The following is a 27,918-nucleotide window of genomic DNA, read 5'->3' as shown; positions in this document are numbered from 1 at the left end:
TTGCCCTTGGTTAGTTTTTAAAGGTAATGGCTAAACATTTACAGAAGTTCTAATATTGTAAGCCTTACCATTTCCCTTTCATTTGTCAAGTTTAATTTCCACATTTTTTATTTCAATGAAACATTAAAGGCTGCAAACTTTGTGGTTAAGATCCAACTGGTAGAAGAAGGATGACTTTCTATGAAGCTCAAACCACTCATAGGACCCTTTAATACCACCATGCTTATTTGGCATGCCCAGGGTCTACAGAACCACAAGACTGACATAATAGATTTCATGCTTCAAGAAAACAGAAATACTTCAAGCTCGACTTCCATTACATTTTTTTACACGCACTATATGGTCTACCCTGTCCTCTGAGATGGACAGAGGTTCTTTGTGAAGACACACCAAATACAACTGAGTGATTTATGGCACAATGATTAAATAATGATAAGCCAACAAAATATGTACTATTCAACATAAGATATGCTCACTGAAGGGAAAGATTACTGGCCGAGGATTTAGACTCCAAACACCTAATTGGAAGTTGGTTTATGTGGCCTCAAACCAGATGCACTTGGACTCATATTTTTTCCTTGACTAACCAGGGGAATGCCCGAATGCTTTTCCCCTCTGTGAGGGCTATGTGTCTGTCTAATCTCACTTATACGGGGGCTATATATTTGTTTAGCTTCTGCAATTTGGGGACTTAATGCAAACTCGAATCCATGAATTGGTGTGCAATCACTCGAGCTAGTTATCCATGGACTATATGTGTGTTTGACCTCACTGCGACTTCATGTAATCATCTCATCCAAAACTTCGCCATCATTTGCACCTGTTCCCATGCTTCCTAGTCCGAACCCCTGAATTCCAACTTCCTGCAATCAATATATGTTACAGTTCAATTTATTACTGTTCATGCTGCAGGGCTTATGAAATAGAATTGAGTAATATTTTTAAAATTTGTTTGATATGTGTCTTGCACTCACTATTATATTGCATGGCATTCCAAGGGCTTCTTCATACTCAGCTGCATCCAATTCTTGAAGATGTGATCCTTTGAAAAACTTGGGAAGGATATACTGCCTCGCTGAGACTAACAAGTTACAACATGATCAGTAGTGGGAAGAGAACGCCATCTATAGGCACCCATGTGATACCAAAACATGCCAGCAAATAACATGTCTGGAAAATGGTGAAAGTGGAAATTGTCTTGAAAGGCACCGTTTCAAGAAATGTAGCATGATACTCCTAAAGTTCTCTATAACCATCAGTTCAACATTGATCAACTTTGAAAACTATATTACAAGAATTAAATTCAATCACATTATAGTTTGAATAAAGTTCATACTTGTATCTACGGTTTGGAGCAGTGAAAAGAAACAATATCCTTTCCCAAAATTGATTTCCTGGCAAACTCTCTATGGCCATGAAGGCAAAGTAACCCCAAAGCACAGAAGTTGGGATATTTCTAATGACGGGCATTGCTGCAAGGCAGCCAACCACCATCAGAGATTGCAACAAATTACTCAAGCGTTGTTCTTTCACCTCAATAGGAAGCAGGTCATCGACGTCCTTGTCAACATTAAAAATTGATTCATCAACTGGGGCATCCATATTCCCAGTACTTGCGGCCAACTGAATTATGGTCTCTTTCAATTCCTTAAGTTCCTACATAAATGGTTGGGACATCACAAGACAAATAAATAAAGGGAGACGAAAATTAGATAAAATGAAACACCCAAACTCAAAAATAAGACCATTACCAAGGCAAGTGGAGGCTGATAAACCAGTGGGGTCTGCATTTGCTCATAGGCTTCTTGCATGTTTCCGTATAATTTCCCTAAGGTGGAATTTTTCTACATACTTTTCCGGACTGTTGTCACTAACTTGCTAAGCACCAACTGTAACAAAAGTACTTGTAATTTACTCATCTATAAAATGTCTGAATTGTGTCTTTGCCCTGAGAAGTTGCAATTGATAATTCCAATATATTAATACCTGATGTTTGAGGGTAGCTAAGCTTTTCATGTGCATGGGATATTGAGGAATAACACCATTTGAAGGAGGTATGCCAACAAGACCACATAAAATAGTCTACCACAATAAAAGGAAAATTTATGAATCCACTAGAGATTTTTTATGGAGGTGAAAACAAAGAATGAAGAGTTAGATCAAGATGTCTTCAGGAGAGCAAGAGCTCTTCCAGAATAGGGTAGCCAGTGACAGTTGAACCTAAACATGAACTCTGACAAACATTACAACATAGTTCTAAATAATATATATATATATATATATATATATATATATATATATATATATATATATATATATATATATATATATATATATATATATATATATATATATATATATATATATACTGAGGTAATTTGCATACCAAAAATCCTAAGAGAAGTCATAATGGTATGAAGAAGGTTTTCTTAAGTTGAATTCCTTTTGTTGGGCAAGTTGGGATGCAATGCTGTGATCAAAATAATAAAGCACTACAATCATTGTTGCTGGAATGAAATCTCCAAAAATGTATAACAATGGCACATCAAGCATTTCTTGTGTGGAAAAATAAGCACTGTTATTGCATGGAAACGAAAACAAAAAAGGAAAAAAAAAATGGATTCTATGTTTTGAGGTGGTGGATGAAAGGCAAGATCAATGCCTTATCATGTATTGCTACCTGAGGAAGAAATCTGAACAACCAGAAATCTAAGTATGGAAGGGGTAGAGCCTCCATCCCTTAGCATGTGAAAAATAAATGGTTAAAATATAATAAGATGGAAAGCTTAATTTGGAAGTCTTGACAGGGTCAAGGAAAGCCACTATTACTTCCACATCAAGAGGTTTGTTTAGATAAAAGCTCACCTACTGAAAGTCAGGGCTTCTTCCTGACCAATCACCAGCCTTAGGAAGATGAGACTTCAAGAGAAACAATCAAGTCTGAAGATATAGGAGTTGATGGATGCCATTGCTCAGTTGGCTTGGCATTCTCTGTTTTATAAATCAAACAGTGTAAGCGGAACTATTTTGAGGAGTGCGGAAGGTTTAAGCATGTCTAGTTCCCATTTTGGGAAAAATGGTGAACATTGAACCTTAGCAAATAACACAGATCCAGAATTATCAAAACCTGCATTTTGCTTTTTATGATCAAAGCAAACCTTTGTCATTGAAGGATCTCCTTTATGATATACTATTCAAGGGTAAAGTTGGCCAAGTTTCTTAGTGATAACAACAAAATATTATACGGTCTGGTTAAGAAAAATATTCAAATTCTGCTTGGCTTCTTGCTAAAGATATTTCCTCAAGAGGTTTTTCATTTTGCAGCATTCTCAAAAATTTTATAGTCTGGAGTGTCAAAGAAAGTTATCTTAGGAATGTTCTCAACTATGATCAAAAGTCTAAAGACCTACCTGTTTTTACTGACATCTAAGTGACAACAATTTTCTCATGTAATTCTTCTTAAAGTCAAATTTTTCAAGGGGTTGTGCTCCAAGTGGGCAATTAGAGCCTGCCAACCCGCAACTTCAATGACCAAAATATTCTAGGCAATATAGTTAGTACAGAAGAAATATATTTTATAGATATAGTGTCATCGTGCAATACCTGCCAACAGAAAAATTTAAGCCTAACCAACTTGTAGGACGCTGCAAGTCAGGACTCAGATTTGAAGGTTTTCCTGCCTTTATTACAAAGTTCTATCTAATTTTGTAGCATAAGATATAAGGCTGAGAAACAATGTAGATAAGGCAAGATAATTTTATTTAAGTCTAAATAAAGCCTGACAGATAGGTAAATGGGACTAAGAAGTACAACTAGCGATGCCAATTTGTAGGGGAACCCTTATATGGTTTGGTTAAGAAAAATATTCAAATTCTGCTTGGCTTCTTGCTAAAGATTTTTTCAGGTTGATTATCCTGGTGCTTATCAAAATACTCCATTATATTCAAAAAAATGAAGTCACTTTCAAAGAAGGATCTGTAAAATTAATCAATTTGCAATTGTCTTCATCTTATATATTTTTCTGAAGAGGAAAAAAACTATGATTGTCCAGTTTTGATTAGTGAAAAACAAAAGGGGTTTGACCACCTGGTTTCAACTGAAAATAGCCAAAACTAGTCTCAGCTAGCTGGATTTGAATACACTGATTTTCATAATTCAATTGGACCTATTTCTCCTTTAACAAAACATTATTTATTTATTTTTAAATACCATATAAGCTACTTTTAGTTCATCACTGTGCTTTCCCTTCTTTCATGCAATAGCTTGGGTGTAACAGTGTAACACATTTCAAGAGTTAAAAAGCTCCTAATGGCATCTGTTTTATTTGAAGGTTAACCGTGTCTCTTTTTCTTAGGGGTTCTTCCTTAAGAGATAAAGGATTCATGTTACTAGGCCCTAGTAAACCATATCATGCCATAGAAGACACAGCATTTGAGACTTACCTTTTGTCATTGTGTAAAAATTCTGTACAATTCACCTGGTTGTTGATGCATGATTATTCAATGAGATGCATTGTTGAAGGCATCCCTGACAAGAGAGTTAGCATGGTAGAGCAAGGATATATTACCACCTAATATCTCATAACAAAATTTTCAATACTGCCTTATTTCTCGAAAAATGACTTATTGGTATTAAGCACCAGTTAATCAGGTTATGTAGTTTCCCAAGTTATTCACAGCAGACCATAGAACAGAGTTCACTCTAGAGACATTGGTAGCTTGTTGCTAACAAAAATCACTTTTTGGTCTTGAGCACCAATGAATATGTTTAGGTAGTCTCCCAGGTTATTCACAGCAAACCTCATAACAGAAAATGGTCATCCTAGAGGCATGGGCTCTACATGTCTGAACTGTTTACTAGTTTCTATCTCATTACCTACAGCTTGGAATATTTCTGCTTTTGTATTGCTCCTTTAAATAAACTTAGATATGAGATGCTTTCAGCACTTCTAATTGTTTCCTTTCTTGTTTTTTAACCAATCAGATGGACTGTTTTAAAGTTTGTAGTTATTACAATTTCTTTCTTTTCTGTATCTAGTTTCCTATAAACTATAATTAGTTATGGTTTAAATTTTCTTGTTTAAAGGCTTAGATGTTGGAGAAACTATTACTTTGCATTCTACTACCTTGTTGCTTCTGTCATCGAAAGAAAGCTGAAGTTTGATGGTCAACACTCTATTTAAACATATAGCTTCATAATGACATCTATCTTGGATACAGCCAGTCAACTCTAGAATAGCAATAATTTTCGCAGTTCTCTGTTTGTTTCTTACACGCTTGCATAAATACACATACAACCCAAAATGTAGGTGTTGTTAGTTAAGGATAAATCTAAATCAAAACCAGCCTCTGTTTTAAAATAAGAAAAAGATGTCTCAGGAATGATGTGGAGAGAAGAATTGGACCTCTCTTATGCTAAATCACTCCAAAATGCTATCCACCTTGTAGATTTTGAAGGCGCATGGGAAGGCACAACTACTAAATTGGTAAGATTTTTTTCAAACAGAATCTTGTCGTGGAACTGGACACTGCATTTAAAATTTGGGGAATTGTAGATAAGGCAAGATAATTTTATTTTAAGTCTAAATAAAGCCTGACAGATAGGTAAACGGGACTAAGAAGTACAACCAGTGATGCCAATATGTAGGGGCACCCTATGCTACCCCAAAATCATAAAACAAAATATAACAGTATCAAACAAGAGAACATGAACTAAATATGAGATCAAAAAAGTGGAAAGAGGATAGAGTGCAAGAGATTAACTAGAGGTACATAAGACAGGATGAAGAGGAAAAGGGTAAAAAGAAGAATCTATCATGGAATCGGTCACTGAGAATGATCCAATACATTGTCTAACAATATCGTCTGGGCCCTGAAAAGTACCCATGCCTGAGAGGACCTGGCTAGATGATCCTGGGAGGCATCTGCCAAACATGAGCAGACCTTCTCCGCACATTCAAGGGCAGTGAAGTCATGGCCTAAAGTGTATGCATCATTGAAAATTTTGATGAAAGAAATTCGTAACCAAGCAAGCCACTAATTATAACTTGTATAAGAAAGAATTTGCATTGAAATCTTCTGGCAATTGGAGAGCAAAACCTTGGGATTGGTAGGGTATTGTTCAAAAACACCAATACAAATTGAGAGAATCCTTACGAGAGTGGTTTTGAGATGCCATTAACATCAACCGTAGGGATATTTAAAATTTCTGAGATGAGAAATCCACTGCTGCTAAATATCTTGGATCATTCCCCCAATGGTTCAACAATGTAGGCCACTTTGCTTGTTAAAAACGTATTGTCAGTGGTTTATCAAAGTCCAAATGACTGGGGTAAATGGCAAGATAATGTTAAATATGAAAAATCCATTGCATGCTCTGAAAAACATAGCAGAATAAGTGGAAGCAAAGATTCAGCCATGGGTAAAATTAAGAGAAAAGAAAATTTTTGCAATGCCCGACATGGTCTAGTCAAATATTATGCATACTACGAGCAGCTCTAGTGTTGTATATAAAAACAGTCACCGTGGATAAATTTGGCAGCAAAATAAAGCAACATTCAATACAGTTGAGCATACCTTATAAAGTTCTCATATATTGAAACGCACTCACGTGTTGAATACTATGATCTCTGTTCAACTTTTCTATCAGATGTAAAGAGGTTATTATCAGTTATCACTTCCTCAATACTTCCATCATGTACAAGGCCTCGGCCACAGTCAGAATGGACCATTTCCTGAAAATTCGATACACCATTGAGGTTAATTTTGAAGCCAAATCTTCTTTCCAAAAGATGAAATCCAAATCAGCATAATGATACTTCTACATGTTTGTTTAGCTTTAGTTGATTCTCTTTTGCTTGTGGGGTAACAGGCAGATGGAGAGAATCTTTAACAAAATTTGATATCCAACCCTTAAAAAAAATTCATGGTCTCTTGCAACCACGGTTATATGTGCTTCCCAACCAACAGAAGCATTCAACTTTGGTTGGCAAAGTGATTATAACCCCTGTTCCAACTGCAGGAGGCGTGAATCCACCTAATTTGGCCTTCCAAAACAACTGATAATATGTATCATACTCAACAACTATCTTCTCCCCTACTTCAAACTTAAAGAAAAACAAGGAATATGAAGCCAACTTACCTTGATTCAAAAGCCGGCTACAGATGGGCAGGACCTGCATAAAGGGGCCTAATTTCTCGCGCTCAGCCAACAATTCTGTCAAGTACCAACTGTTGTTGTTGTTGCTGCAATGGCATGAGACATTTAGATCCAAGAAACCATGGATACCAAAACAAGAGAAGAATAAGTGGATTGAAAATGCAAGAATATCGCACCTAAACTACTGCTGCTAAATAGAAAATATGATTTGTGAACTATGATCAAAAACCCTATTTCAAAACAATTTTATACAGGATGAATTCGTGAAAACAGGGAGCCAGGGAGCCATATACACCATGAATCCATGAAAACAGGGAGCCATATACACGATGAATCCAGAATTCGTGAAAATAGTGGGCTGAATCTGTGAAAACAGGTAGCCACCCTCCATTTGAAAACAAATTAACCTCCGCCCTCCATTTCAAAACAAATATATCCTCCCAGGACCAAATCGACCCTCACAATTTCACAAACCACTCCCAAACCAAAAAAACCAAACTGTAAATCAGAAATGGCGATTTTGATCTCCCAAACCAGGAGAAAAATATCAAAATGGGGCAATTTTAAGGGAATACGATTCGGTTAGTTTATCTACCCTGGGCTAAAATAAAAAAAATAAATTAATTTTTAAATAAAATGAGGGCTATTAAAAAAAATATATATATATATATATATATATATATTTTAATTAAAAATTCGCCCCATTAAAATATAAAAAGCCTTAAATTTCTCCTTTGGGCGATTATTCGCCCCTAAATTTACTATGGTCACAGCAAAGCTAGACACCAAATTGGTGTATGAGCCCACCTTATTTGTGGGACAGGGGACCCACCTTTATGTAGTGATTTGACTGCTAAAGTCTATGAATGCATACATACTCTACCCATATATATATATATGCTAAAGATGTTATTTGTTATGGCTTCTTTGCTTTAACAGGTTGATGTTTTGAGCTATCTCCACTGACCATGCTTGCACGGATTGGTTATTGTGCAGACCATGATCACATATTCTTAGTGTGATTTCATGCCCAATGGAAGCCTGCAAGAGCATCTTTGCTCTGATGGTGAGCAACCACCTTTCCCAAATGTTGCTTTTATGTTAGACTCCGTGAAAAACAAAAATCTTTTGAATTGGTGAAGTTTAGACAAAAAACTAAATCTCATGCTAATTAGCCCCCAACATTCTTGCCATAAGTTTATGATGTCTATGGTGAAGATAGGGCTATAGAAGAACAGGTTATCACTCCTTAGAGCCGAACAGTTGTCAAGGATAGATCATGTTAACTTCTTATCATTTCCCCATTTAGATTTGAAATTAGGAGAGGCCCATTTAGATGTGATAGGCACCTCAAGTTTACAAAGCTAGAGGTTGTGTGAAATCGAGATATGCATCCTTCAGCTTTACAACTTGGAGGTGCACACCATGGAATTCATATTGTACCTAGGTTCTCATGGGTTTGTGTTAGCATTCATATTGAATTCATGTAATGTGGGCTTACACACATATGGAAAAAAAGCACACAAAAAAAATTTGATGGAAAACCCCTACCCTCACCTGGTTTGCGATATGTGATTTTCAGTCATTTTTAATTGCAGTCAGAATGTGGATTGTGAATTGCTTATCTATTATTTAAAGAGATTTAATATTTCTTATATAATTGGGCCATTTGCCTATATAGGTCAATTGGGGGCGAGGTGGGGTTTTGTTATAATCATCCCCATGGTTTGACTCCTTAAAAAATTAGTTGTTGTGCCTATGCAAGGTGGGCCATCATCATAAATTGAGCCATCACAGTTGTTAAGTTAGGTTTGGTGGTGTTGTAGAAACTACAACCACCGTCCAAAATTTTGTCTATGCTTTGATTTTGGAGCCTCCCTTCTAAACCACAACAACTCATCTTACATTGATTCAGGTACTTGCACTTCGACTAGGCTTTATTTTTTCATATTGGCTTGTGTTTTCTCACTCAATTCTTTTTTCTAACCCACAAGTCAATCTCTTGACTTGGTAATTCGACAGTTCCGTGATTTCCTTATAGAACTGCGTAATTCTTGAGTGCAACTTGCCTTGATCTTGGGAAATATTGTACAATCTTGAGTGCCAGTGAGCCTTGAGCTCAGGAAATACGCAGTACTAGATGGAAACTAGTCTTGAGCTAGAAAAATGTGCAGACATGAAAAGGCAGCCTAGAGCCACTCAGCTTAGAAATTGTGCAGAACCCATTAAGCCCAGAAACTGCGCAATGCATGGGCCAGAGAGTTTCCTGGTTCTTCTCAAAACTGTGCAATCTTTCTAGGCAATTCATGGCAGTTTTTCCCAAAAAATAAAAAATAAAATAAAAAAGCATCCCAAAAAAATAGGGATCTATTTTTAGCAACACAAAGGAGGCACTTGAGTTATTTTGCATATTGTTGCCAAGTGTCATTTTTTCCTTGATTTTAGGTATGTGCATCATAGACCCTAATTTGACCAAATATATTTAATCGATGCTACTAGATCTCATTTTCACACTCAATCTCAGAGCTCAAGAATTCCCAAGGAGATCAAGGAAACTTAGGTGTGATTGTCATCGCTTTTCCAGGTGAGTTTTTCTTTTCTAGTCTTTTGCTGCTTTTTTTGTCACTTTTTGTTGTTTAGCTTGTGAGAGTGTTTTTCAATTGTTTCTTTGAATGATTATTGGTGTTTTAACTTGTTTTAACATGTAGAAATGTTGTTTCAAGTTTTATATTACCTTTCCCAAGTGTCACATGAGTTACCCTGTTTTTGCACTAATGGTCGTCGTTGTGGCAACTCTCTTCACATGCTTTGTTTTCCTTCATTTTAATTGATTCCTACACTTGTTTCACTTGCATGCATCAATTATTAGTCAGATATTCACTCAACATCATACCATCCTTCAGATCTACCTGATTTTCACACTCCCCTTAGGCAGATATGGGCCCCCCTTGCTCGGATCTCACACTTCATTGCATGCACTGCGCAAAATAGGAGCTCAAGGACTCTTCCTTGGCTTCTGAAATTGTGAAGAGCTTGTCCTAGCTTGGCTCAAACTGTGTAGTTCTAGGTGCCAGCCTCCCATATTGTCCATCGAGACTACACTCTCCTGGTGTTTGCCCAAACTGAACTACGCATTTTCAGTTCTAGTCATCAATCTTCCCGGTTGCCTACAGGGAATGTGCAATGCACTGTAGAAAATCTTGTGGATTCACAAGCTCACGTAATCTACTAAAACAAGAGACAAAAATCTACTTCTACTCTTTACAGCAGAAGCCCATAAAGATCGAGCAAACAATAATCAACAAGAGGAAGAAAATCAAGGGCACATAACACAATAAATATCCGGGGAAAGCCACAGCTCAAAACCCCACTACTATATTGTATTAATCTGGAAAATCAAGATGAAATTACAATGCTTTTTCTCTCAAGAACAATCCCAGCACTCAGCAAATTCAATCTCCAACTCATAAGCAATCTCAAGGCCAAATCTTAGCCTGTTAAAAATATCTCCATGTCTTTATTCAAATGTGTAATTCTTATGGAGGATTGATTTTATTTAAAGGGAAATATATCCTCTAAAAATTGCGCAATCCCTTAAGGATCAGTTCCTGAATGCATGCACTATCAGTGCAACTCAGAAAAATCTAAAACAAATAGTACATTGTCCATGCACTCTAGTCTCAATTGGGTCTTTCTCAAAATCGACATGCATGAGTTTCTGATGAGTAAATATTCAGTTAACTAGAGTAGCACTAGTTGAGTGCACTAATGCATCAACTAACTGTTAACTCACTATTAGTTCCTCAAACAGTTTGGAACTAATTTAACTGGACTTAACTCAATAAACTAAGTTAACTAATTACAACTCATACTTAACTCATCCTGGACCCCTATAATATAGGGAGAACATATACATGACTTCAGAAAGACTTCCAACTCGAAATTCCTAAGTTAACTAAGTCAACTCACTCTAGTTAACTATTACAAGTTTCTATGAGAATAAAATTTGATTTTAATTCTCAGTTTAATTCAAGGACAAATTAAACTGGAATTTCTGGATTCTATTTTTATCATTTCTTGTTGCTATTTTCAACACTCCCTCTCAACAAGAAAGGAATTCAACTCGATCTCAATCCTAAACCTTTGGAATGTTCTGCATGCAACACTTCTCTCTAGTGTTGTTGCTCCAGCAACTCTAGAAACAAAAAACATCCAACCTGAATTAGAATGATGCCTCTATCATCAAAGTATCTCACTACTATTGCCTTTATCAACTGAAAACTTTGTGCTTCTATTGACTCTGTCTTTTTGCAATGTTGTCAACCCTCTCTACGCTTCTTCAGTATTTCACTGCTCTAGCCTCTATCAGTTTTATCTCTGACTGCATCGATCCCATTGATTCCTCCTGCTACTATGTACTTTGGGCTCTCGTAGCAAGGTACGATCCATGAGATAAAACCACTCAATGGACCCTGCCCAATTTCATCTCTCTTAGGACCATCACTTCAAATCACCCCACATCACACCTAGACGTATGGTTGCATGTGATCCCTCTACCCACTTGGCTCAAAACTTCCCCCTACTTGAGGTCTCTGCATGAGTGGATGCCTCCACTCAGTCTCCTATCGACTTCTCCAATTGTGTCAGATTCACAATTGTCTAAGAATGCTTCTTCTCTGCTTGAGTGGATCTCTCCACTCAGTCTTTTCTCAGCTTCTCTAGTTGTGGTTTCTCCACAACTTCCTGAAGTTGCTTCTGAGGCTTCTTCTAGGGTTGCATGTTGAGAGGTAATTTACTCTCCCTCTCAACCACCAAGTCTCTAACCTTTGCCTTGCTCCTCAAGGATTTGCATGCATCTTGAACCTCAAGAGCATACAGGTTCTTGACCCGTGCACTGATTTGTTTCACCTGTCTCGTGGTGATGTGTCTAAGGAAAACCTTTCCCTTACTAAAAACCACATCATAGCCACGGTCTTCCAATACCACGACTGAAACAAGATTCTTCTTTAGTCTTGGAACATACATCACATCTGTGATCCTAAGAGGGGAGCCAGACTCCCTTTGAAAGGTAACCGTACCGATCCTGGTAGCTCTATACCTATCGTCATCTCCAAACTCTATGCTCTGCTTCAGGTATTTCTCCTCAAAATCACTAAAGAGATCTTTATTCCTCGTTATATGGAATGAGGCACTGCTATCAAGATACCACATGCCTCCCATGGTAGTGTCGAAAATGAAAGTAATGAGAGAGAAATCAAGTTTGAATTATGAAGTGAGAGCCTCACCTATTGTCGCTACTGTCCGATCCTTCTTGCTTGCTTTCTTCTGTGCGCAGTTCTTAGCACAGTGTCCATGCTGATTACAGTGAAAAACACTTAATTTTCATCAAGTGCATCTTTTTTCTGCCCTCCTCACCTTGGGACTTCTTTCCCTTGGCCCACTCATCTGAATTGGGGCAGATTAGTAATGGTGTGCTAATCCCCTCACCAGAATATAAAAATGTGCTTGAGGTTTGACTCCAAAATAGCAAGTAAAAGCATGAATTTTATGTGTTTTTACTTAAGTTAGTTTCATGAAGAAAACTTAAAACATGAAACTAAAACACTAAATGGAAGCATGTATCAAATAATAATACACCAGCCATTGATAAAGGAGTTCACCCCTCCTGGGCTACATCTCCTTGGATCAGCTCTAAAGGCATGACCCCTTCTCATTATGCTCAAAATTCTTCAATGGTAAAGAGTACATAAGTGTGCTGACAAAAAGAGTGGCTAGTTTCCCCTTCAAGGAAACATTCTTCTGCAAAGAACTCTCACTCTAAACACATGACAACCTACAGTTAGTCATGAAACAATTAGCAAGCTAAGGGCTCTCAAATCAAGACCCCATACTCCAACTTCCAAGAGCATAAACAATACTACAATCCACTTGAAGTACTTAAACAAGTCTCTTTCTCCATACACATATAGAGAAGAAGAAATAAAGCTACAACACTGCTATAATGGCTGTTGCAAAAAACATATGGAGGCTAGAAGACCCTTGCAAGGTCATCTCCACCTTCATACTCCTCCATAAACTGAATCAACACTCTGGTTGACCAGAGCACCCATAGGCTTCACTTTACAAAAATCCTATCTAGAAGTGCTCCTTTGCTCCTGAAACCTGTTCCAATCAGTTCAGAATGCCCAAAAATGGTTATCTAGCCTCTTTTTGCATCCCATTTGGTCAAAATTTTCTTAGTTATGACTTCTGTCAGTATTTTCATAATTTTCTCCTCCAAATCCAGTTTATTGCCAGTTAAATTCATTATTTGTAGTTAAAACTGGCAGTTTCGCCCATGTCTAGGGTTAAGCATAGTAGAAGTGGTTATCTAGCTTGAATATGCAGCATTTCCTTCATTCATCCACTAATTTCCAACATTTTTGTTGAGTTTGTAATGTTCCCGAGCATCTCTAAGATACAACCTAGGAGAGTTTCTTGGGGTGATAACATTAGTTGGCGTCATTGCTGGGGAGAGGAGAATTGAAGCTCAACTTCCCTGGGAGAACGACACAGTTCCAAGCTTTGATGATAGACAAGGTTTGGACACATATGTTGGTTGTAATCTTCTATCTGGCAACTCCATTGGAGGAAGACCAAGCTTTGGCGACTCCACATTGCCGTTCTGGCACAGCTGGTGAGGTATGCTCAGAGAAATCCTTAGAAACCATCAGCTGAATCAATGCCTAACCCTAAGAAGATCGTTAAGCAGAAGAAAATATCACAGTAAGGAGCATCAGGATCAGGTAAGCCTTAAATGTTCCATGTATCCCTGTTAGTGAATGTCACCTTCAGAGATTCATTTAGCTCCTTAGTCATTCATCTCCATTTTGGATTCCAGTTCAAAAAAACATCCATGTTTTCCATCATATTCCTTTGTTTTTGTCATTCTTTTCATTGATCCATTCCACTCAGTCTACCAGTATCCTTCCATTTGCCTCAGTCATGGCAGGCCAACAAGCCCTCACAAAGATAGAAAGAATAGTTACTACTAGGTATGGACCCTTAGTCTTGCCTACCCCTTTGAATGCCATGCCTGTAGGAGATTATCAAGAATACATGCCTAAGTTTACTGGTACAGAAGGAGTATCAGCTGAAGAGCACCTTGAAGCCTTTTATAGCTATGCTGATAATCTAGATATCAATGAAGAGGATGTCTGGATGAGGGTTTTTGTTCAAAGCCTAGATGGGGAAGCTAGAAAATGGTTTAGATAATTACCCCCTAGGTCTATTGTAGATTTTGAGGCCCTAGATGATGTGTTCTTAAAGCATTGGGGGAATAATAAAGATCTGCTCTTTTATCATGATGAATTTGGGAACTTGCAGAGAGAAGATGGTGAGCTGCTATCTGAATTTAACATCAGATTCAATCATATGTACAGCAGAATGCCAGCTGAAGTAAGACCCACCCCTACTTCTGCCATGCTTATTTATGCTAATGCCTTCGATTCTCAGTTCTGCCTGCTATTAAGAGAAAGAAGATGTACTTCTTTGGTTGATATGCAAGCTGCAGCCTTTGAAGTAGAAGCAAACATTATTGTTGCAGAAAGACTTGAAGGTGATGATGAAAGGAGAAGGCAGGGAGGTGAATCCTCATCATCCTATGATTCTAAAATAGATGAATTGGCTAGGATGATAGAGTTTTTGGCCTCTGAAGTTTCCAAACTAAAGGCTAAGTAGCATTTTGAAGAAGCAGGAGCTCATTGTTCCTTTTCCCTTCCAACTCCAAATCCACATAGAGGAGAAAATGAGCATTTGCAGATTTTGCAAAGAAATAAGATTACAAATGAAGACAAAGGGGTGAGGCCCCTTTTACAGAATATAGTCATGGAAGAAGTGTAGCATGAGGAGGAGGTCCATGTTTTGGAAGGTCTTGCTTTCCTAACAAGGGCTGCTTATAAGAAAGCATTATCTAGAGGCACTGCTTGTCAGTTTGTTGTACCTACAGAACAACGAGCTTATCAGCAGAAGGCCCCTTCATCCTCCAAGAATCTGTGCCCGAAGCAGGCTCATCTGCACATGGCTATGCAAATCTGCAAATTAGACAGCCAGCTATCATCCCCTGCCCAGTAATCAAAAAGGGAGAGGAATGCTCCCCATCATCTTTTGTTTCTTTGTCTGCTCAAATAAAAATCCCTCAAAATTGCCCCTTGAACACTGAGGCAGAACGAAATTCAATGCTCAAGGCTGAAGCTGATCATCTCAGTCTTGATGTTCCGAAACCTGCTCAGGTGGCCTCCACACAGATTGAAATGGCAGCTTATCAGATGATAGAGGAAGAGGATGTGCAGTTATGGGACTCCTCCTTGGATGAGGATTGTTCAAACAAAGATGCAGGGGCAGATGATGTCTCTGTCTCCCCTGCACAAGAATACAATCGTTCATCATTCATATTAGTTGTGCAGGCCACAGATGACAAAGACATGTGCACAGCAGCAATTACTATTCAACAGGTGTACACAAGCTCCCATGAAGAACATCCAAGGAGGAGAATACACAGAAGGGAGATGAAAGTTGATCCATATCTACCTATTAAGCTTAAATATCCTAAACTATTTGAGGTAGATGATCAAATCAATCCTGTTTTGCAGCTTTATGATGAAGGGGCTGGGAGCAGGAGAAACAATTTTATGGCCTATCAGTTGGCCAATTTTTTAGTAATTGTGTTGATTGTGAGCAGTTCCTTTTTCAGGTTTTAATGTAGACTTGGTTTGACTCCATGCCCAATGGACACTAGGCACTATTTTTAAGCTGGTTTTGTATGAAGGCATTGGTCTACAGGTTCTTGAGACCTCACAGGGAGGATCTCATCCCCAGAAGGAGCCAGTGTTAGCTCTGCTACAAATTTCGACATTTGAGGGTCATTAACAGCTTGGCCATGTTGTTTTATGCTAAAGGGTAGCTCGCAGCAGTCGGTTTACCTTCTTCTCCTTGATTCTCCCTACCTTCCCTTAAACTCCCGCTAGCCCTGTTTTCCTTCAAATTTCAGTGTAAACCCATGTTGTTTAACTCTCGGGCGCAAAGTTTAAATCGCATGACCGCGCGCCTTATCCATTTATTCCTCATCGTTTAGTTGTAGTCGTTGATCGTCCCGATCCAACGGTCATTTTTCTTTTGCCTGTGCGTTAAACCTCGTGCGCCTTCCCCACCGTCTGGTTGTCCATCGTTAGATCTAACAGTAGTCGCTTGCCCTGATCGCATGACTTGTGCGCGCGATAACCTGTGGGGGCGGCGGTTTCGTCCGCCACGTGGCGTATTTGTATTGGATCGCACGGGGTTATACAGAAACCGCCGAGGGTCTAAAAGCGATGCGGAGAATACCGCCCGCCTGCGAAACCCCCTGTCCCCCGGCCGTTAACTTCTGCGCTCTTTCATCTCCCGATCACCATCGGATCTGCGCAGATCATGATCCGACAATCCACACCTGTTTGACCCACCGTCGCTCGATTTTTTCCCTCTGATAGATTCCCATCGTTGATCCACGAGATCGAACGGCCGTCAATCTCCCTGCTCCCCATCTTCTGATATCCTCTGTCCAATGATCCTCTCCGTTCATTTAGTTGATCCGACGGCTCACAGCTTTCTTCCGCCTCACCTCCCGATACTCTTCGCTGAGTGTTTTTTGCCTTTGATCTGCATGATCCTACGGCCTTTTTATTTTTTCCGTAGCTCGCCCACATGGTCCTTTCCCATAGTCTTTCCAAACTCCTGAAGGAAGAAGGCGGCCAGTGTTTCAGCTCCCAGCATAATAAATCCTTAGCAACCATATTTAAAAGACAAGAGTGGCTGAAGGACAAGAAGGACATCCTCGAGCAATTGAACCACCTATCAACGATAGATCTTTTCCATATTATATGCCACTTGTTCAGGAAGGACAAAAAATTACCAGTAAATGTCAAATTCATTCATTAAAACACACAGTGTGCAGCAAAACCCCATATCTAAATTGTAAATGTGTTAGGTGGTCCATTATGACCCCTTCTCATGTAACACAATAGAGCAATTTTGTAATAAACCTCTATATATATCTGAAAGATAGAAGGTTGATGGTTGATGAATGTTATTTTTTTGTAAGCTTCAACTTCTGGAGACTGTAACTATTGTGATACCTGCAGCGTCTGGTCTTCATTTTCAGCTAATGCAAGCTTCTTTTGTTGTTAATTGCTCACTTTCCACTTCTTCTTCTTTGTTCTAGGTTGTGCCTGTTATGCATTTATTCATGTGTTGTAGATGTTTAGCATTAGAGGGGTTGTCATCCCACCTCTGTGTTTGAATCTAGCATGTATCATTGAATTTGTATGCAGGTTTTTTTTATTTTAATGCCAGAGAGCTGTCATCCTGTCTCTGTATTAGGAAACAAATTTACAGACCTCTTTACTGGTTGCAGTTGGCCATCACAGGGTCTTGTGCATCTGCTGGTGTGATCAGTATTCTCCATCATCACATTTTCCTTTAAAATGTGAGTAATTGGTGGTCTAAAGCCTTGTAGTCTGGGGGTGTTCACCCACGTCTGGGGTTAAGCATAGTAGAAGTGGTTATCTGGCTTGAATATGCAGCATTTCCTTCATTCATCCACCAATTTCCAACATTTTTGTTGAGTTTGTAATGTTCCCGAGCATCTCTGAGATACAACCTAGGAGAGTTTCTTGGGGTGATAACAGTAAGAAAAGGGAAAAGGCAGAATGCAATATTGTGATCTGCGATATTGCTTCGCAAATCACAAAATTGGCATTATCGCAATTCAAAGGCTCTCCACCCTAGTAGCTTTCTTCCCGGCTTATGATGCAGACATTTATGAGCATTAAAGCTAAGAGATAACGAAGCATTAGTGGGCATTTAGTAAGAGTTAACTGCATTTATGTGTGAAAAGCCATTTAACGTGATATGATATCTTCTTATGTGTGTTCAAATAAAACTCCTTTTATCACCTTTACAAGTTATCCACATTACTCCATTTCACGTTCATTATCATCTTTGTGTATCTGATAGTTGTTGTTCTTCACTTTCAGGAAAAATCCACAGAGCGAATCATTGGGAGCAATGGTGAAGAAAGGCAATGCGGTTGTCTCTGAGAAATCAAAAATTACTCCTCTATTTACAAATACTACATGCAGCAGAGAGGGAGGAACCTCTACATGGGAAGCCATGTATAATATACTGGAAGAAGAGCAACCAAGGATTTTGGAACCAAAAGTTACAGTTGGCAGATGTAATTCCTCAGACGCCTCCATGTTTGAGACAGCATGCTCATTTTTGCATCACATAGCTACACGTCCAAAGATAATTCCTTATACAGACATGGTTAAATGAGTTATTGATGAAGCCAACATTTCAGATAGGGAATTCAAGACCAAAATCCAAGAGGTTATGGGATCTTTTACGCCAGACAACCTGCGACTTATGTACCACCTACCAAAGCCACAAGTCATCTACAACAAGCAGTTCGTCGAGAAGTTTGACAAAGAGAATGATGACCCAGCGGACTACACCTAGACCTAGTCAAATAATGAGGGAAAAATCAAAAAAGACAAGAACGGTATGTACTCTACTGCATCTATTTGTCCCCCTCATAGTTTTGCAGCGGCCATACTATGTAGACTATTTGGCAAACCCGATAGCACTAAATTCTCCCCAGAATGGCAGCCATTAACAGATGCATCCATAAATGAAACTATAATGAATTGGGCATAAATTTTTTCTGATAATTTAGCAAGAAAAAGAATGGAGTATAGAAGGAAAGTGTTGCTTCGAGGGTTTACCCTCCATTTTTTATGAGCACCTATGTAATGGATGCAATTTGTTTTGGTTCAAGATTTTCTGTCATGGGATGGAAGTGGATTGTCCAAAATCCACTTCCCATTCACATATACCATAAAGACATGTGGGAATCTTATTTTCAACCACATTTTTTAAAAAATTTGTCATGGAGTAATACTCCCTATTCACAAATAGCTTTATAACCGAGATGCCCCCAGGTTTTACAAAGAAGCCAAGGTAGATATCCTCCCAGTGGCCAGATGGTTTGGGGAGGAAACATTCACGTATATTAGGGTATTTGGTAGCATTACCTCCCCCCATGTCCTCCCAGACTATGTCCCAGACAAATGGATGGCTAGAGAGATAGCCTATCAGATAGCTAGTGAAGGTGGGATGAAAAAAACATTAAAAGAAGTAAAAAAGGCCATTTGTCCTACATTCCCTTTATAGTGTGGAGAATTTACATTGCACGACTTGGGGCTTGCATTCAAAGAAGCAAAGATTATGCTCTACAATTACCTAAATACCCAGGTAGGAAATATGACCCATTCGGCACTGTCAAAGACTTTACCACCATGGTAAAAATAAAAGTATTCAGTAATGAGGAAGATGAATTTGATGACATCTTTTTACAGAAGAAAACATTCACAGAAGTGAAGCATATGGCACAATTACTTTTTGACCGTGAAGATCTTGAAGCCTTTTACGTGTATAGAGAAAGGAGGCTAACAAAGGTTCCATTGGTCCAATTATAGATTGAAACAATAAGGGAGCCTGCTCCCAGTGTAATTCTAGAAGGAGATTCCAAAGAAAATTCTAAAACTGATTTTGGAGCAGAATCCCAAGAGAAGTCTACCAAGGAGTCAGAGCAGTCAGAGCAACAATCACAAAATGGGAAAAGTATAAGCAAGGAGTCGGAAAAAGATACAGCCCAATTTATAGAAAAGACATTTGAGCAAACTTTAGCTAGCAAATAGGCTGAAATCCATTCCACCTCCACCCAGCCAATAAAACCCCTGGTGATTGATTTAGAGGAAGAATGGGAGAACTTCAATAAAAAGCTCCATACCGAGGAACAAATGCCAGAGTTGCAAACTCCACAACAGAAAGCAACTCGAGAAATTACAGCAGAGGAGACTGTAAATACTCAAGAGGTAGAGCACATTCTTGTCACTCCTACCTCTGAAATTGTTTTGAGGATTGAGGAGATTCCTCCTCTAGATGTATTCTATAGTCCACAACACAAAGCAGTTGTTAAAAGACAAAGGAAGAAAAGGAAATTGGATTCTACAGCTGTTACTACCCTTGATAATAAATCGATGGATGTTTTCTAGAAAGACTTGCCCATTGACCCATCAGCAACCTTACTAGACTGTCACAGTTTGCAGGTGCCTATGCTACAGCGACCATCGACAAAGAAATAGAGGTGAAAATGTTGCTTAAGGAAAAATAAGATAAAATTATATCTCTTGAACAACAATTACAACAAGCAAAATCTGACCAGCCAGCAGAGACAGAGTTAGCTAAGCTCCAACAAGAGTTCGAGCAGATGCAAATAATACATCAAGCGAGCTTAGCAGAGAAGGAAGTGCAAATATAAGGAATAATTGATCTACATAAAGATGATCCAAAAATTGATCAGTTTATTACTGAAGTGCTTGGCCTTAACTCTCAACTGATGCACCAAAAGGAACTATTATGCCAGAAGATTTCACAATGGAATTCTTATTGCGAAACAAGCGACAAATTAACGAGTCAAGTCATTGAAATGAGGCTTGAATATGATGAAATATTCAAAAAAAATTCCAACTTCATTACCTGGAAAAATTCAAAAGATGGGAGAAAAGCTGACTTGCCTAAACTGGAGGAATCACACAAAGAAATCTTATTTTCAAACTGGGATTCTCAGCTTAGAGAGGCAAAAAAGGAAACAGCAGGCGCGGCAGCAGCAGCAAACAGTGTGATCAAGAATATTAACGAAAATTTACATAGCGCCAACCTAGTAGCATAGTCCATTCCGGGTTTTGTTCCTAATGTAAAACGGCTTGAGCTATAGTGGAAACATGCAACAGAAGAAAATGTAGAAGCAATTAGGTAAATGACCAAGTTAAACTAGGAAGCATATTGGCGACATTTAGTGAAACCTCACAGCCAGTGGATGACCCTGCGTTGCCTAACCACTTTTACAGAGAAAATGGTGCCAACACTGACCAACGTCATGTTCACTGGGCAGTTGAAAGCTGAAATCGTCCAACCAACACAGCTCAAGCCCATGACAGACATTTGTGATCTAAAGGATCAAATGCAGAACAGTTAGTCACCATGCTCATTTCTATTTTTGTTTTATTTTGCATAATTTGAGGAAGGTCGTTTAAACCTCCTCAACTATTTTGTAATAATTTATTTTTAGTTTTATAGTTTAGTATTTAAACCCCTCTCATGCATTTAGAAAGGGGTCCAGAAATTTTATCAGAAACAATCTTCAAAACATGCACTTTTGTCCCTTTGAGGAAGTTCTAGTGAAATGAATGGAACGGGATTTATTTTTATCTTATCTGGCATCTTCTACTGAAATTGCACTTTTGTACTCTTAGATGGTGTTGGATGGATTGAAAGTAGATCAATATTGTTGAAGCACATGAGTAGGACTTATTACAAATGGTACTTTTATCTTGTAATTCTCTTTTACTTATGTATTAAGCAATAATTTCTCTTCAAGTTGTTTATGTATGAAAGTTTGAATCTTGGTTAGCATTATTGCACTTCTGTATGATGATGGCCTATATTTTATGTTGAATACATGAATAATTTCTTATGCGATATATCTTTCACAATCGTTTCAGCTAACTTTTTATATGAAATGATTATTGTTAAACGATTTCATTTCTTATTGCAATTGAATGATCTTTATTACCAATTGCTTTTGGACATTATTTTAGATCGCATACTTCAAATTATTCCCGGGTATAGCCATAATTAGATAGTGTTTAAATTAATATAAATGCATGTGTTTATTAGTTTAGATTAGATTACTTTTAGCTTAAACATTACTCCAAAATATCACATATCACCCCATCAACACAATCATAAGTTAGATTGGGAAACTGGTCCCATTATCCACAGTCAAAGCCACTACTCCAAATGGAAAAGGAGCTGCTAACCAAGGTCCAGACTGGGTGGTTTTCCCCCATGTTGAAGCAAATATTTTCGAGGCTTCAACAGTACCCTACCTTCCCATGTGCGGACATTATCAGCTGGATTATCTCACACATAGATTAATAGACTATGACATTGAGCAGTTCCAGCAGGATAGAGCTTTCCACCTTCAGGGCAGAGAACTTTCAGAAGATGTATCATTTACCCCATCCAGTGAAGTGCATGGACTCATTTTTCTATGCCACCCATAGCTTTGTGAACACTAGAGATATCGTCAAGCATTGGGTGAAAGAGCCATCAAAGTTTAGACAAACACCCACTCATGTTTACAAGACAAATTCCCTTAGGAAGGCTTATCAATTCTTGATCATCTTTGCCTGCAAAATATATGGTCAAGAGAACACAAAAACCTTTCCTGAAGGGTGGGTAGTCGTACAGACTAGTTAGTGAATGATGGGAAGCCATTCAACTGGTCATATTTTTTGGCTCATAAGTCGAATATCCATGTGACTAACCCTTAGAATCCGCCCAAGAATGAGCAAGTAAGATTTTACATGTCTGAATACTTACTTGATGCAATCTGTGCCTAGCAGAAATTCCCTGGCATGAGCTGGACATGGACACCAAAAGAGATTGTCGTCGACATCTATTGCAAGTTTTTTTACGACTATAGCTATCGAGGAGTGATGGCAAATATAGCTGACGATTTTATCATCCCATTGTACAAGCTTATATTTGAGCAAGATCCACCTTGCATGTCCCAAGAAGAAATGGAGGTGATAGTAAACATTGCAGATTGGTATGCCTCACAAGGTGGCACCTTCATCAGAGTTTTTGGCAGAGAGAAACCTTTGCATGTTTTACCAAGGTTTTCCTTTTCCAAGTTGATCATGCAAGAGGTTTCATATCATCTCTCTATAGGGTTGTTAGCAGGACTGCATTGGAAGAAGAAAGCGTCATGGCCCACTCTTCCTTTGCGGATTGGATTATAGGAGATTAAGAGCTTGAACGATGCAAATGTCGAGGTTAAGGAGATAGTCAAATTTGAGTTTGATACCAAAGACTTTAATCTGTATGATCCCCACGGTATTTGCAAGGACCATTGTATGAGGGTGTATTTTCCATGGATCCATGGGGCATGCCATTGGATAGATGAGGACCCTTGGAGGTATTGTTACAATGCCTACAAACTCCATGAGCTGGTCAGTATAGAAACAACTTGGAAAGATTCTTTGCAGACATCAACAGCTCCCGAAGCAACAAAAACAATAGTAATAGGAAGCAATCTAGTTTAGGAAAATGGAAAGAGCAAGATTACTGAGAACCCAGAGGTAGAGCAAAGCTACAATATGAGGGAAGATCCTATCATGGAGAAAGAAGCTTTGGTAGCGAAAGCAAAGAGGGAGCAGCGAATAAAGAGAGCAGAGTGAAGGAAGAGATAAAAGTAGAGGTTGTAAGAAGCAAAAATGAAGTTGCAAGAGACGGAGAATAAGTTGAAGGAAGAATAGGAGTTGAGGAGGAGAGAAAGAGAAGAGAAGCACAAGTAGGAAGAGGAACAAAGGAAAGGCATGATGACAAAGAAAACAATACCCATACAATTTGATGAGTCGGAACATATAGCAGTTGAGGAACAGGGTGAATAGATGCAGGATAGGGAGCTTGCTCAACAGATTCAACAATTGATCGAAGTTACGGACATGGATTTGGAGCAAGAGCCATAGAATGAAGACACGAACCTGATGTCGAGATCACCACACGTCATCTCTCAGTCTCTGCCACCTCCAGTGTCAGAACTAGCCCCGAGTGAACATGGAGAAGTTGTTCTCCTTGATGATGATCCGGTCATGGATGTGTACAATCTATCATTTGATGAGTTTCGTAAGAGGATTGTATAGGCATAGAGGAAGCACTTTCTGGATGATCACGCATCACCTGCATTCATCAAGGAAAGGGTGATAGTTTCAGACACCAGGAAACATCCAACCACCCTTGCCAAATCTAGCTTGGCCTATGCAAGAGCAACAAGCTCAAATGTTAAGTACTTGACGACCAAGAATGAACAGCTGGCAAATAACTCGCAGGATTCCAGGTAAGAGGTAGAACAACTCTAAGCATAAACGGAGAATGCAATTTCCACATTGGGTGAATGAAGAAAGTGATAATTGTTGAAATATCAACACTTGAGAGTACCATGTGGAAGCTCTATGATGGATTTGTAACCATGCATAAAGCAGTTGTCTATGTGCATGGCCTACAACAGTGGAGAAAAGAGTTTGTTCAAACTCTCAAGAACATATATGCTGCCATCACCCATCTACAAGAGTGGATAATGTGGTACAAAGGGGCCCCGCTTGTCGTAGTAAAGACAATGAAGCCACAGGCAGAGCTGGAGAAAGAAAAGGTATGAATGTTGATCCAGAACTACAAGCAGCTCGCCCCATTCATCAGTAACATATAGGCCTCATATGCATGGTTGCACCATAATTTGGATGTAATGGTGAGAATGCACAGGATCCGATCAATTGATTCCCTCACTGATGCTAAACCAAAGAACCAAGTCTGGTTAGAGATCGATGAGTACATGGAGCAGCTAAGGCAAGATGCCACCAGGGAAGACTGGAGATGAGCATACATAACATGGAGAAGTACATGGTAGTCCTATCATGGTCAACACAGTCACAAGGTCGCATAGCAGGTGTCAGCAAAATTTCTTGTAGCCTATCGGCCTGCCCCACAACTCGAAGCACAGTCTCCTGGACAACCCCAGTTTCTTCCACCGTCGAGGATAGCATTGAGGTTTCGGGTGCCCAAACCTCAAGGAACAAGACTCTGGAAGCTAACCCACTACGGTCTAAGGGATAGGAGGTGTGATCATCTCACGGTTTCTAGACATGAACCCCACTTTCTCCTCGGGCCAATTGCTCCGTGGTTTCGTGACCCAACCCCACCAGTTAACTCTTCTATGGAGGATGGAAGAGGTTTATGAGGAGGAGCCCCTTGACTACACTTCGGAAAACTACCCAGAATCCGAGATTTTCGTGGCTTCCTGTCTGTTAACACAAGCAGGGGTCAGACCGGCCATTGACAAAGCACCGGACAAATAGGTAAACCATGGCACCTATGGGATGGCAAACATGGAAACTTCTTTACAAGTGCTGGAAATTACCCAAACGAGAGCAGCGGTCACTGATGGTTTCATTAACCTCGTCGAGGGTACCAACTCCACATTTCTCACTATTCCGTCCCCGTCCGATTTCTTAGGCTGGAGCAGACAACAACAGCTCCCCGAGGATCTACAAGGAAGCGAGGGTTTCTCGACTGGGATCTCTGAAGACCCGAACTTCGGTATCATAGAGTTGAACATAGGCCACCACACAACAAACAACGAGCCCAACAGGCCCGAGCACCCACAGGATGTTATCACGTAGCTCGACCCAAGGAGCAAGGTACAACCCTTGGGCAATTTCAAGGGCTTGGTAAACAACGAGCTGGACAGGGAAGAGCCAAGGGACTCAAACCCGGAGAACAGCCCGGCGAGAAAAGGAAGTAGCCAATCTGAACAACAGATTCTCAAGGCAAAGAAGGCCAAATAGTCCAAGTTATCCAAGAAGAGGGAAAGGGGAAAAAAATTGGTTTTTTGTGAAGGTATTGGAATGGACAAAGCATCCCTAACAGAGAGCACGGTCCTAATGGGGAGAGTGCATGGAAGAAACTACTCGCCAGGCCGTCTTAAACGATGGATGATGGAGGTCTGGGGGAATGTCCTGCCACAACTTCCAGCAGTGATGGCCATGTCAAGAGGATGGTTTTCCCTAATCTTTGTTGAGCTAGAAGACGTGAGCTGGATACTAACCCGATACTGGCACATAGAGATGACCCCAGTGCTTCTTAAGCGATGGTCTATGCTATTCGATCTAGAGAAGGAGAGCTTGGGAGCAGGGCCAATATGGGTTTGTCTACCAAGCCTCCCACTGCAATTCTAGTCTGAGGAAATATTCAAAATCATTATGGATGACCTCGGCACTTATCTAGACCATGACAGAACGTATATGGACATCGGCATCCTAGCAATGGCTCGAATCCTAGTCTACCGGGACACTAGAGATGGCTTGGTGGAAAGTTATCAATTCCAACTGGGAGCTACAACCTGCTGGCAGGAATTGGACTATGAGGGCATACCGTTTAGATGCAGGAGATGCCATGAAGTTGGCTATCTCTACAAAACCTGCCCACTAGTTACAGGACAAAGACCCTCTCCCCCGAGAAGGTTTGCAGTGGCCAACACACAGACGGACCTAGGAATAGCAGAGCTCACTAATCTGCGATCTAGACAGTCTGAGGGACCAGGAAAATAGCCCCTAGTTCCTCCAGGCCTCTCAGGAATGGAAAACTTGAACCCTGAGGTGCCGAGCACTAGGGCACGCTCCAAAGAAGGCACGGGCTTCACGGGTACCTCCTCTTCCCCTAACTCTATTTCTCCAACTGAATGTATCAATACTGTTTCTAGTTCTTTACAATTAAATTTGAATATAGCCCCCCCCTCCCCAAGCTGAGCCAAATCTGCTACCCTGTGACTCCTGCTCCTACCCCAGTCCCAAACACCCCCTGCACCACCAGCCATCACACCCCGCATAGTGAGCCCCTCAGGGTTTTGACATCTGGATCCTCCCACTGCTATAATATGTGCTCCATCCCTCCACCCCTCCATGCCTTCGGATAATTCTTAGGCCCAACAGCCACCACAAAGATCCAGAAAATTGAGCCTGAAGATCCAGAGGCGGGGGAACGCCTCTTCCACTCACATATGTGAGTGAAGGGTTCTCCATTGGATTTCATTGTTGATAGCTAGACCAAAAGAACCTCATTGCAGCAGAGGTCGTATAGCAATTGGACGAAAGACTACATCACATCCATAGTCGTACAACATTGGGTGGCTTCACCAAGCAGGAGATCTTCATGTCAGCCAGCAGTGTCGCCTTTCCTATAGCATCAAGCCCTTCATGGATGAGCTATTGTGTGACGTTGCTCCTCTTGAAGTTTCTAATGTATTGTTAGGACAACCATACTTGTGGAAGCGACATGCTGTATATGAGTCTAGACCTCGCTCTGTGATTATTACTTTGGCTAATAAGTTGTACAAGATATCGGAGGTAGCCCTGCCTACTGACATCTCTTTGATCACTGTAAAACAATGCAGTAAGATCATTTCCCAAACCAGGAAATTTGTTTTCCTTATGATTCGCCCCCAAGCCAAGAAGAAGGTTGTGGTCACTGCTTCCGGGGATGGCTCCTCTACACAACAACAACATATGGACAAGGTCATAGAGGAGTACAAGGACATTTTCGGCTCACCCACAGGGGTACCTATACACTGTCAAGTCAAGCACTCCATCGATCTGACCCCATGCACGCCATAGCGCAATGGACCGATCTATTGATTCTCTGTTCTGGAGAACAATGAGATTAAGATTCAGGAACTATTGCAGAAAGGGCACATCACATGAATCTCATCACCCTATGGGAGCTCGATTATATTGGTACAGAAGAAGAATGGGACCTGAAGACTCTGTATTGACTATCGAGCACTGAACAAGATCATTGTCGGGAATAGGTACCCAGTCCTGCAAATTGATGACCTTCTAGGCCAGCTCAAGGGGGCCAAATATTTCAACCAGATTAACTTGAAGTCAGGTTATCATCAGGTGCCTATCAAACCCTCTGATGTGTGGAAGATTGCCTTCAAATCCAAGGAGGGAATTTCAAATGGTTGGTCATGCCGTTCGGATTAACGAATGCCCCTGCAACCTT

General features: G+C 39.8%; 1 pseudogene; it reads right to left on the bottom strand.

Moving 5' to 3' along the window:
* Positions 1–289: 289 nt before the first annotated feature.
* LOC149220430 (putative boron transporter 2) lies at positions 290–26,312 on the bottom strand (annotated as a pseudogene).
* Between the last annotated feature and the right edge of the window lie 1,606 nt (positions 26,313–27,918).

Source organism: Pinus tabuliformis, chromosome Q (assembly GCF_031772625.1).
Source record: "Pinus tabuliformis cultivar Carrire ecotype Pingquan chromosome Q, CPIR1, whole genome shotgun sequence".
Lineage (NCBI taxonomy): Eukaryota > Viridiplantae > Streptophyta > Pinopsida > Pinales > Pinaceae > Pinus > Pinus tabuliformis.
The sequence above is the reverse complement of the archived record's forward strand: the minus strand, read 5'-3'. Positions and strand labels throughout refer to the sequence as shown.